This window comes from Miscanthus floridulus, chromosome 16 (genome assembly GCF_019320115.1).
Source record: "Miscanthus floridulus cultivar M001 chromosome 16, ASM1932011v1, whole genome shotgun sequence".
Classification (NCBI taxonomy): domain Eukaryota; kingdom Viridiplantae; phylum Streptophyta; class Magnoliopsida; order Poales; family Poaceae; genus Miscanthus; species Miscanthus floridulus.
The window spans coordinates 89173097-89182303 of record NC_089595.1 but is presented as its reverse complement, the minus strand read 5'-3'; positions in this window follow the sequence as shown (position 1 = coordinate 89182303).

The following is a 9207-nucleotide window of genomic DNA, read 5'->3' as shown; positions in this document are numbered from 1 at the left end:
AGGAGTATCAACTGGATGGTGGCTGGAAGTGCCTAGGCAATCCAACCAGTCCTTAAGACTTGGCTGTACGGGCTCTTCTTCTTCTTTAGGCATTGGCGGTGGGGGTGGCCCCATGGCCTCTTCTTTAGGATTTAGCGGTGGAGGTGGAATGTAACCAGTCATGGGCACTGGGGTAGGGTAGAGGCTGGTCTTTTGGAACTAACAATGAATGATGATATATTATGTCAAGAAATAATGTAATGACTAAAGATGAATGAAGATAAAAAACATAAAACTCATAGGTTGCCGCCCATATGTATTAAGCTGCAGCCTACTCCTATCAACACTTTCAACGAATTTAAAGTCATTGTTGGTGACATGGCAAATGCGTGGGATAGAATAATTGATCTTGTGAGGTATGTCAAGGTGGTCCATGTACGCAATCTACATACTACAAAAAAACATGAAGGCCCGACATTTAGGAAATCAGGGCTGCAGTATATGGAAACACATGTAATGAAACATGTATAGATAGCTACTACAACACATGAGGTAGTAGCAACAAAATAGTAGCACCTTCAACTTTAGGATCATGGGTCTGGTACTTTTGGACTTGATTCATCAACTCATCAAGGATGTGCCTAGCTCAGTCAAATGATTTGATTTTAGAGACATCCTGTAAGTTGTACAAGTACCGTGGGGTGGTTGCATTATCTATTCCGGGGTAGAGTATAGACCCAAAGGCAAACAACATGAATGCCCTCATAAAAGAGTCTTTGTCCTTAGGTTTAGTCAACACCTCCATGCACTTGGGCCACTTCCCTTTGAATCCATCCATAAAAGGCTCCCGAATCTTCTGGAATGCTTCATATTGATTGACAGTGGAAGTAAGCTTAATAGGCTCTTCTCCACTAGGCACACCAAGAATGTTGCAAACAAGCTGCTTGTCAAATACAATGACTTTATGTTTGAGCCTAAACTCTCTCAAATCAACATCAATGTGCTTCATGATCCATGCAACAAGCTTCATAGGGATGGAAAACTCAGACATGGCAAGTAAAGCACAAAAATCAGCCTCTTCAATCCACCCTATCTGATCTTGACTGAACTCGTGGTCACGGATCCTGTGGACTGAAAATCTTGTTGTGAAGGGGTCGCCATTGCCTTTGCCTTTGGTTTTGGGAGCATTAATTCCTGCGTAAAAAAGACAAAGAAACATCATATTAAAATCAAATCCAAAAATTGGGGTACACAGATCATAATAATGTATAAAAAAGTAGACACAAGTTGCAACATGTTCCAACAAGCAGGTGGACAGCATAGATGTGCTGATAACACATCACATTTAAAAAATAAAAACATGCCAATATATAGATGCCCTATAGCTGATTGTTGCAAAAAATATATGTGAAGAAGGCATGAAGCACTGGACATATCATGGTGAAACAACGTAGGACAGTATAATGAAACATGTTCAAAGTTTTTATCCAACACTAACCCTAGCAGGAATCAACGTACATTTGATTATATATGATAAACAGAAAATCCATTGGAGATGTAGTAAAGAGTAATGGCATGTCTGATCTTAAGATTTCAATTATATTCCTTCGATATCTACAGTCATTGGACATATGCATCTACTGCGTTGCAAGCACCACCAACATACATTGAAAACACTATCATCCTATGTATTACATTTATGAATTCTAAAAATGTCCATATGAGATGCTTCAGGTACCCAGGAGCTACATGTTCGACGTCATACCTTCCTGGTTTAGGACCTTCTTCATTATAGATTTCTTCATAGAGATGTTGCTCCATCCTTTGCTCCAAGATGCTTATCCTGCCTTGTTGTTGGGGACCTTGCTCACTGTTAGACCCCCTCATGCCCTGCTGTTGGGGACCTTCCTCACTGCCAGATGCCTATGACCACATCCCCGCCCAACATCTGCCTCCTCGTCGGTGCTACTAGGCGAGTCACCCGTAGTGGGCAACACATCTCGGCCGGATCTTGTATGCATCACTCGGAACTGGTGTTTGGTTGTGGTAGAGAAGGAGGAGTGGGCGGGAGGTAGGCAACCGGCATCGTACCTGCACCGCTAGGGTTGGGGTGACAGGCAACCGTCGCAATCTCTATGAAGGCGGGTCGTGTGATGCAGGTAGTCACAGTGGGAGAATGGGACTATGGAGGTGATCAGCGAAGGTTGGGGCAGAGTGGAGCAGCATGGTGGACCGGGCACGGTAGGCAGACACCGTAGTGGGGGCATACGATGAGCGGGAAAGGCAGGCGGTGCGGTGGAGGAGGGCAACGCGCTAGAGGCTGGCGGTGTGCTAGAGGCGGGTGGCGCGGTGGAGGCCAGCGTGGTGGGCGGATGGTGTAGTGGAAGCACCTTATGACGCGATGGGGGATTCCACGGCGAGGTGGACGCGGACGCGACCGTGGTCGGGTGAGGGGAAATGCCAATTCAGAAACTCGTCACGAGTGGGGAACAACTGATGCCATTGCATGAGGTTGTCTGGGCCGCCTGTCCGAAAGCCCACCAAGGAGGCTGCAGGCCTAGCGAGGAGGCGTCTGGACGGCTGCGCTTCGGCTGGATGCCTTACATCAAGCATTTCCATTCCACAAGTAGATTTATTGATGTAGCTGAAGCTATTTTGTTTAGGGCTATAGTTTCACTTCTTGAATCTTCGAAGGAGTGATTTTGATAGGGAGCAAGGTGCAGACAAGGTAAGAATCAATTCTGAAATGATTTCGGTGTCAAATGAGGGTGCGTTTGGTAGGGATACAAATTTTTGTAGAAACGTTTCATATCTTCATTCTTTCGAGAAATGTTTCTGGTGATGAATCAGAATCACCTTGTAAAACTATTTGGATGCTAGGCTGGATTCTGATAAAAAATAATTTTTTTACAAAAAAACATATAAATACAAATATTCTTTAAAAATTCAAAACTTTTGTGGGCAAAGAACAACTTAAATACAACATATTTTAACTTATTTCACTTAAGAAGAACTAACTAAAAAATTATTGTTGCTAATGTGAAAGAAGGCGTCTCTCCAAGCTAGGCATAAAAACGAGAAATGTTTCTAGTGATTCTTGAGTGAAACATTTTTAATCTAAACTCGATTGGCAGCGATTCTACTAATTCTCGCTAAGAATCCAAAATGTTTCGAATTAACAAACGGGGCTGAATGGGAAGATTTCCAGATATTTGTTAAATAAATTCTGATGATATAGTAGATTTTTTAATTTCTTTATTTATTTATTTTTTTCTTTTTCTATTCTCCCTTATCATGTACTCCCCCGTCCCATAAAAAGAGTCATTCTCGTTTCCCAAGGAGTCAACTATCTTTAACTTTGACTAAATATATAACAAAATATGACTATTTATTGTACATAATTAGTATCATTGATAGATCTCTGAATATATTTTCCTAATAAACTTATTTGGTGATACAAATTTTGCTAATATTGGCAAGAGGTGTCACCTAGATCTCTCTACTTTTAAATGCTATTTCTGAGTCCATGAAAAAAAGGTGACAAGAAAAAATAAAACAAAAATATATTCCACCTGACATGTGGGTCCCACATGTAGGGGTCACGTCGATGCAAAGCCATCGTACCACGTCAGCGTGCAGAGCGGGTTAGGACCTGTTTGGACCTAGATGATACCCAAAGCCAAGTTTATGGACCCAGAAATAACATTAGAGAGTAGATGGATCTAGGTGACACCCCTTGCCAAGTTGAAGGCCCGGCCTTACATGTAGGGGCCACGTCAATGCATAGTCAGCGTGCCACATCAGTGTACAGAGCATGTTAAGACCCGTTTGGACCTAGATGATACCCAAAGTCAAGTTCATGACCTAGAAATAACATTTCAAGAGTAGAGGGACTTAGGTGACACCTTTTGTCAAGTTAAAGAACCAGTCTTAAATTTTTTTTCTGCCCGGTAGAAGTCTTGGTATACTGGTTGTGATAGTAGCATCATCTCTAGACCCTTTGTTGTCATATCTCCTTGTTTAGCTATTTGTGACAACAACAATGTTTGTTGCAACTTGAGAATTGACCTGTTAATTGGGCATGCAACAACTGCCTCTCCCTTGTAGCAACCATCAATTTGTTTTGCATTTTTAAGTAGACCCAGCCCCAGCCCAAGCTCCATGCGCTTCCAGATCTTCTCATTGTGGAAGCAGGACTCCATCCATGAACTGATTGGTGGGGATTTTTTTATTTTTAACACATTTTTAAACTATTTTTAAAACGGACATTGTTTATTTTTTTCAAAACTAACACTTTTGGACGCGCCTGTTTGCACGGCGTGGCTAATTCACGCTGCCGCGCCTCACTTGGCCACCCGTCACGGCACGGCAGGTCTACCGCGCCATGCATCACGCGCGCGGGGCTACCGTACCACACATCACGGTGTGGTAGCCCCTTGTACCCGGCCTCACTTCCCTTTCTCTCTCTCTTTGTCTCACTTGGCCACCACCACGCCGCGCCCCGCCCAGCGTGCCCCGCCACCCCCACCCAGCGTCGCCGCGCTGCCACCACGCCTCGCCCAGCGCACCCGCGCCCGACATGCCACACCACGCCCTGCCATGGCCCTGCCTACCCAGCGAGCCCACGGCCACCACGCCCGCCGTGCCCCACCCGGCGCTCCCACCCGTCGCGACCCTGGGCGCCACGCCCCCATCGTGCCCACCGCCGTGTACCAGTCCTCCCTGACTCCATCTCCATCTGCCCCTATCTCGTTGCCTCCCTTACTTCCACCGCCACCCCTCCATCTCCCCACTGCCGCGCACCGCCCATCCCCATCATCGTCCTCCAGAAGGGGGATTGCCGTCGGCCGGCTGACCGTTGCCGCCACGCTCCAGAAGTAGGCCGCTGCCGACCGGCCATTGCTGTCGGTGGCCATCTCATTTCCATTGGTGGATTGTGGTGACCCATAATCTTTGTCGAGGTAATGCTCTTCTGCATCTCTGTCAATTTTTTTTGTTAGGGTTAGGATTCAAATTTAGTTTGACTGGATAGATATTTATATAATTCGTTAGCAAAGATATTTAGTGAAGTTAGTAAATATAAGTTATGTATAGTTTTGCAGTTAGCTAGATATGTATAATTAGTAAAGTTACTTAGTATAGTAAGTATATGTATTAATATTAGTGTGTTTAGTGTAGTTAGTTAGTATTGTTAGTTAGAATTGTTGGTATAGGTATTAATATTAGATTAGTTAGTATAGTTAGTTAGTATAGGCATAGTCGGTTAGTTAGTACGCATGACGATTTTGATGACCTAATGAAGTTTCTGAAACGCTTTTGTAGATGGATTGTTGTGTTAGAGTTTTCTATGGAGGAAGTGTTAGGAGAGAAGATGGTATGTTTGAGGATATGGAAGAAGAATCGGAATGGTACAATAGGGTGCCCTGACGATTCGTTGGGGTAGTTGGGAGGAAGCGTACAATAGGGTGCCCCGCGTCTTATGTGCAATGCATTACTACAACCCTGGCTTGAAATGGTTTGTGGACACCGAAGGGATGTATTTTTGGGACCCGTTGAGGCATGTCCTCTATCGTGTGTTCTGGTCATTCGCGCAAACGGAACATGCATTCTAGTTTTGTCAGCCAGTCGTACTTGATGGCACTTTCCTGACAGGAAAGTATAGGGGCACCTTAATGATGGCTATTGTTGTTGATCCTGAGGACCAGATAGTACCCATGGCTTTTGCTTTGGCAGAGGGAGAGAACAATGAATCATGGTCATAGTTCATGCGGCTTCTACGTGTACATGTGCTTGGCCCATCTCGCACTATATGTTTGATCTTGGACCGTCACCCAGGGCTTCTTAATGCTGCAGCTGAGCATATAAATGGGTTCTCGCATCTAGTGCACAGATGGTGCATGAGACACTTTGCCGCTAATTTTTGGCGGCATTAGAGGAAGAAGGAGGTATGTGACAAGGTAAAGGCTCTATGTTGTGTACGTACAGAGCACCAGTTCAAAGAGACAAAGAGAGAACTAGACAAGATGCTAAATGAAGCGGGAAAGGCCTGGTTAGAGGCGCAAATGGAACAGAAGGCTCAGTGGGCATTAGCATATGATGAGGGGGGTTTAGGTATGGCATCATGACCACTAATTCCTTGGAGTCTTTCAATCGTGTATTCATCAGAGTTCTATCGTTGCCTGTGTCTAAAATTGTTGAGTTCTCCTTTCATAAGTGCAACAAATATTTTGTCAAGAGGTGGAAACTTGCGCAGAGGAATATAGCTGAGAAGGGGCATTTTGGAAAGGCCGGAGCAGAACATTTGAAGGAGGCCAAGGAATTGGCCAAGCAGCACACCGCCGAGCCGTATGGACCCTGCCGCCATATCTTTAGTGTACGAGGAAAGGGTGGCACAAGCTTGAGCGGTGAACATTATGGTGGATAAAACTACCGAGTTGATCTTGAAAAAGTAGAGTGTGGTTGCAATGTCCCTCGGATCATGCATGCCCCTTGCTCTCATATGATCATGACATGTAGGGTTCGCGGGTATAACTATGAGGATCTACCATATATGTCACCCTTGTATCTCCGTTCGAACACCGTTAGTATTTGGGAGAGGAGCTTCGAGCCATACCTTGACCTGACACAGTGGCCACCTTATCATGGTTATGACTACGTGTCGCATTCGGATCTAATAAAGGTAGGCAAGGGTAGGAGGAAGAAGTAGCAACTCAAGGGGAACATGGACGCTATGAGAGGGTACGACGAAGACATGTATGGAGGGGGAGACTTCAACGAGACCCATGGCAGGAATATTTGCTCTATTTGCAAAGAACCTGGTCACAAGGCTAACAGGCATAGAAGACAAGGGCAGTAGGTGCATATAGCATACATTTTATTATATTAATGTTAATTGTTTGCTATGCTATTTAAAACTACTATGTTAGTACATTGGAACCTTGGAGCTATGTTTATTATGATATATGTTTATTCTCTAATTTTGCATAATAGTTTATTCCTTTTACATTTACTTTGTTTTTATGCACTAATGTTCTATCATATTATAATACTCTTAATGTTTGTTCTAACATATCCATTTCAAATTTGAACCAGGATGGGGGATCATCATCCGCAGTACCCCATTCTTGAGGTGCACTATGACAAGGACCACCGAGCCAAGCGTGTGTCGGAGCTTCAGGAGGACTTGGTACCTCTTAGAATAATTTTTGTAGCTTTAGAATAGACTTAGCATAAGGGTAGTTAAATGCTCTTTGTTTTAAATATACATTAAATCATTAGTAGAAATAGACATATATCCTTCATTTGTAAAGCTAGGTGTTTGTTAGTTGAACCCAACACTTTACTTGATGAAGATGATAGTTAGCTTAGTATCTTAGTCATTAGAGTTAGCTTAGTAGCATGGTATATGTATTGTTATTTTAAGAGTTGTTGTCGTAATACTAAGTGTTGTATCATCATCGCATGTATGTAAAGAACGAGTTGGCGGAGATCGTGACCATCAGAGATCACAAGTCTGAGGAGGCGATCGAGGAGAGGAGATCCTCATGCAGGAGGAGGTCCTTGAGCCACCACTGACTGACTGAGCTGACACCTCGCCTACCCATGGCAAGCCTCGGTGCATAACCCTTATTTTGAATAATCACTAAATATATATATGTGACGTGCATTTACGTTACATGCTTATTGTTGAAACCATATGCATAGATACCTACCTATGAGTCCTACTAGCTTAGGTCGAGTAGCTGCTATGCTTAGGTTTTTCAGTAGCATGAGTAACCTGCCATTACTCACAATAGGTGATTTTATTATCACTCTCATGATAAAATGGTGAAAGAAAATGGAGACCAGGCAGGGATATGGTATGGGTATTAGTGGGTGTAAGAGGTTGTGTCTCGTGGCCAACAGGACATAGCTTGGTTACACTATTTTCCCTGTCTGTGTCGGTTAAGGACCGGTCGTTGCATCAGATTTTAGTCAGGTCGTAGACTTATTATCCTGAGCACATACTTGTTTATGGGAGAAGGGAAGGCTCGTTGCATCTTGTCATGGGTTCTGGCTCTTTCTGGACCGACTGATTGAAGGTGGGGATGGTGGAGGTCTAAGCACCACACTGAGTCTAGGACTCAGGTGTGGGGGCTTGGAGTCCAAGTTTGGACATGGACCTAGATTCCTCGATAGGAGAGTGGTGGGTTGGTCCTGCTTGTGCCTGGGGTACAAGCGGGGCATGTGTTTCAAGGTACCCAGCTGGGCTACATTGATTCATGAATCGCCATATAATACGGTATGACTTATCTATGATCTAGCACCATAGTAAGAACTGGAAGATAAAAGATGGTGAAATAGATCTGATTGCTCAACTCTTGCTTGAAAGTAAAACCGATGCTTACATAGAATGGTTAGATAATGAACTAATCATGATTGCTAATAAGAAATATACATAAGGTTTTACTACTAGTAAGGCTTTTCGCAAAAAGGAAACCCAACAAACCATAAAGCTTATCATATCCTTTGGAGTCAGGAAATTATTCCCACTAGTCAGGTAAGTCATGCGAGTACATTGTGTACTCAGGGTTTATTTACCCCTATTGCAGGTGTAGCTTGAGGAGTAGCTGTTGTGTGGAGGATTCTTCTGGTGGGCATAGACATATCCTCGTATCTTATCATTAGAAGTTTATTTCCATTCCGCTGTTTAAATTCCGCACTCTGAACTTGGTATTGTAATAATGTATTTCTGAGAACTCTTGTTGTATGAAATGGACTAAGTATTATAAACTCGTTCTCATTATTAGATCCTGTAGAAAAACATGGACTGTTCGAGTTCTCCCTTGGGGTGTGCTCGATGGAACCATCCGATGTAGCTCACTTTCGAGGTGCTTAGTGTCTGGTGGAAGACAAGCGCCTTCGCAAGCGTGCTATTTTGAGCGGTTCTGCCATAGTAATCGACCATGTTGAATTGGAAGTAGCGGTCTATTGCAAGTACCTGAATCATATGTTGCAAGTACCTGAATCATATGTTACATCTAAAAAATGTGGTCATGAAATAGCATAATTTCACTACTATTACATCTAAAATGCTCTAATGAAATAGCCGAGTCTCACTACTATTATATCTAAAAAATGTGGTCACGAAACAATAAAAATTCACTTACATATGAAATGCTCTAATGAAACAGTCGAGTCTCACTACTGTTACATCTAAAATCCTCTAATGAAACAGCATAAATTCAC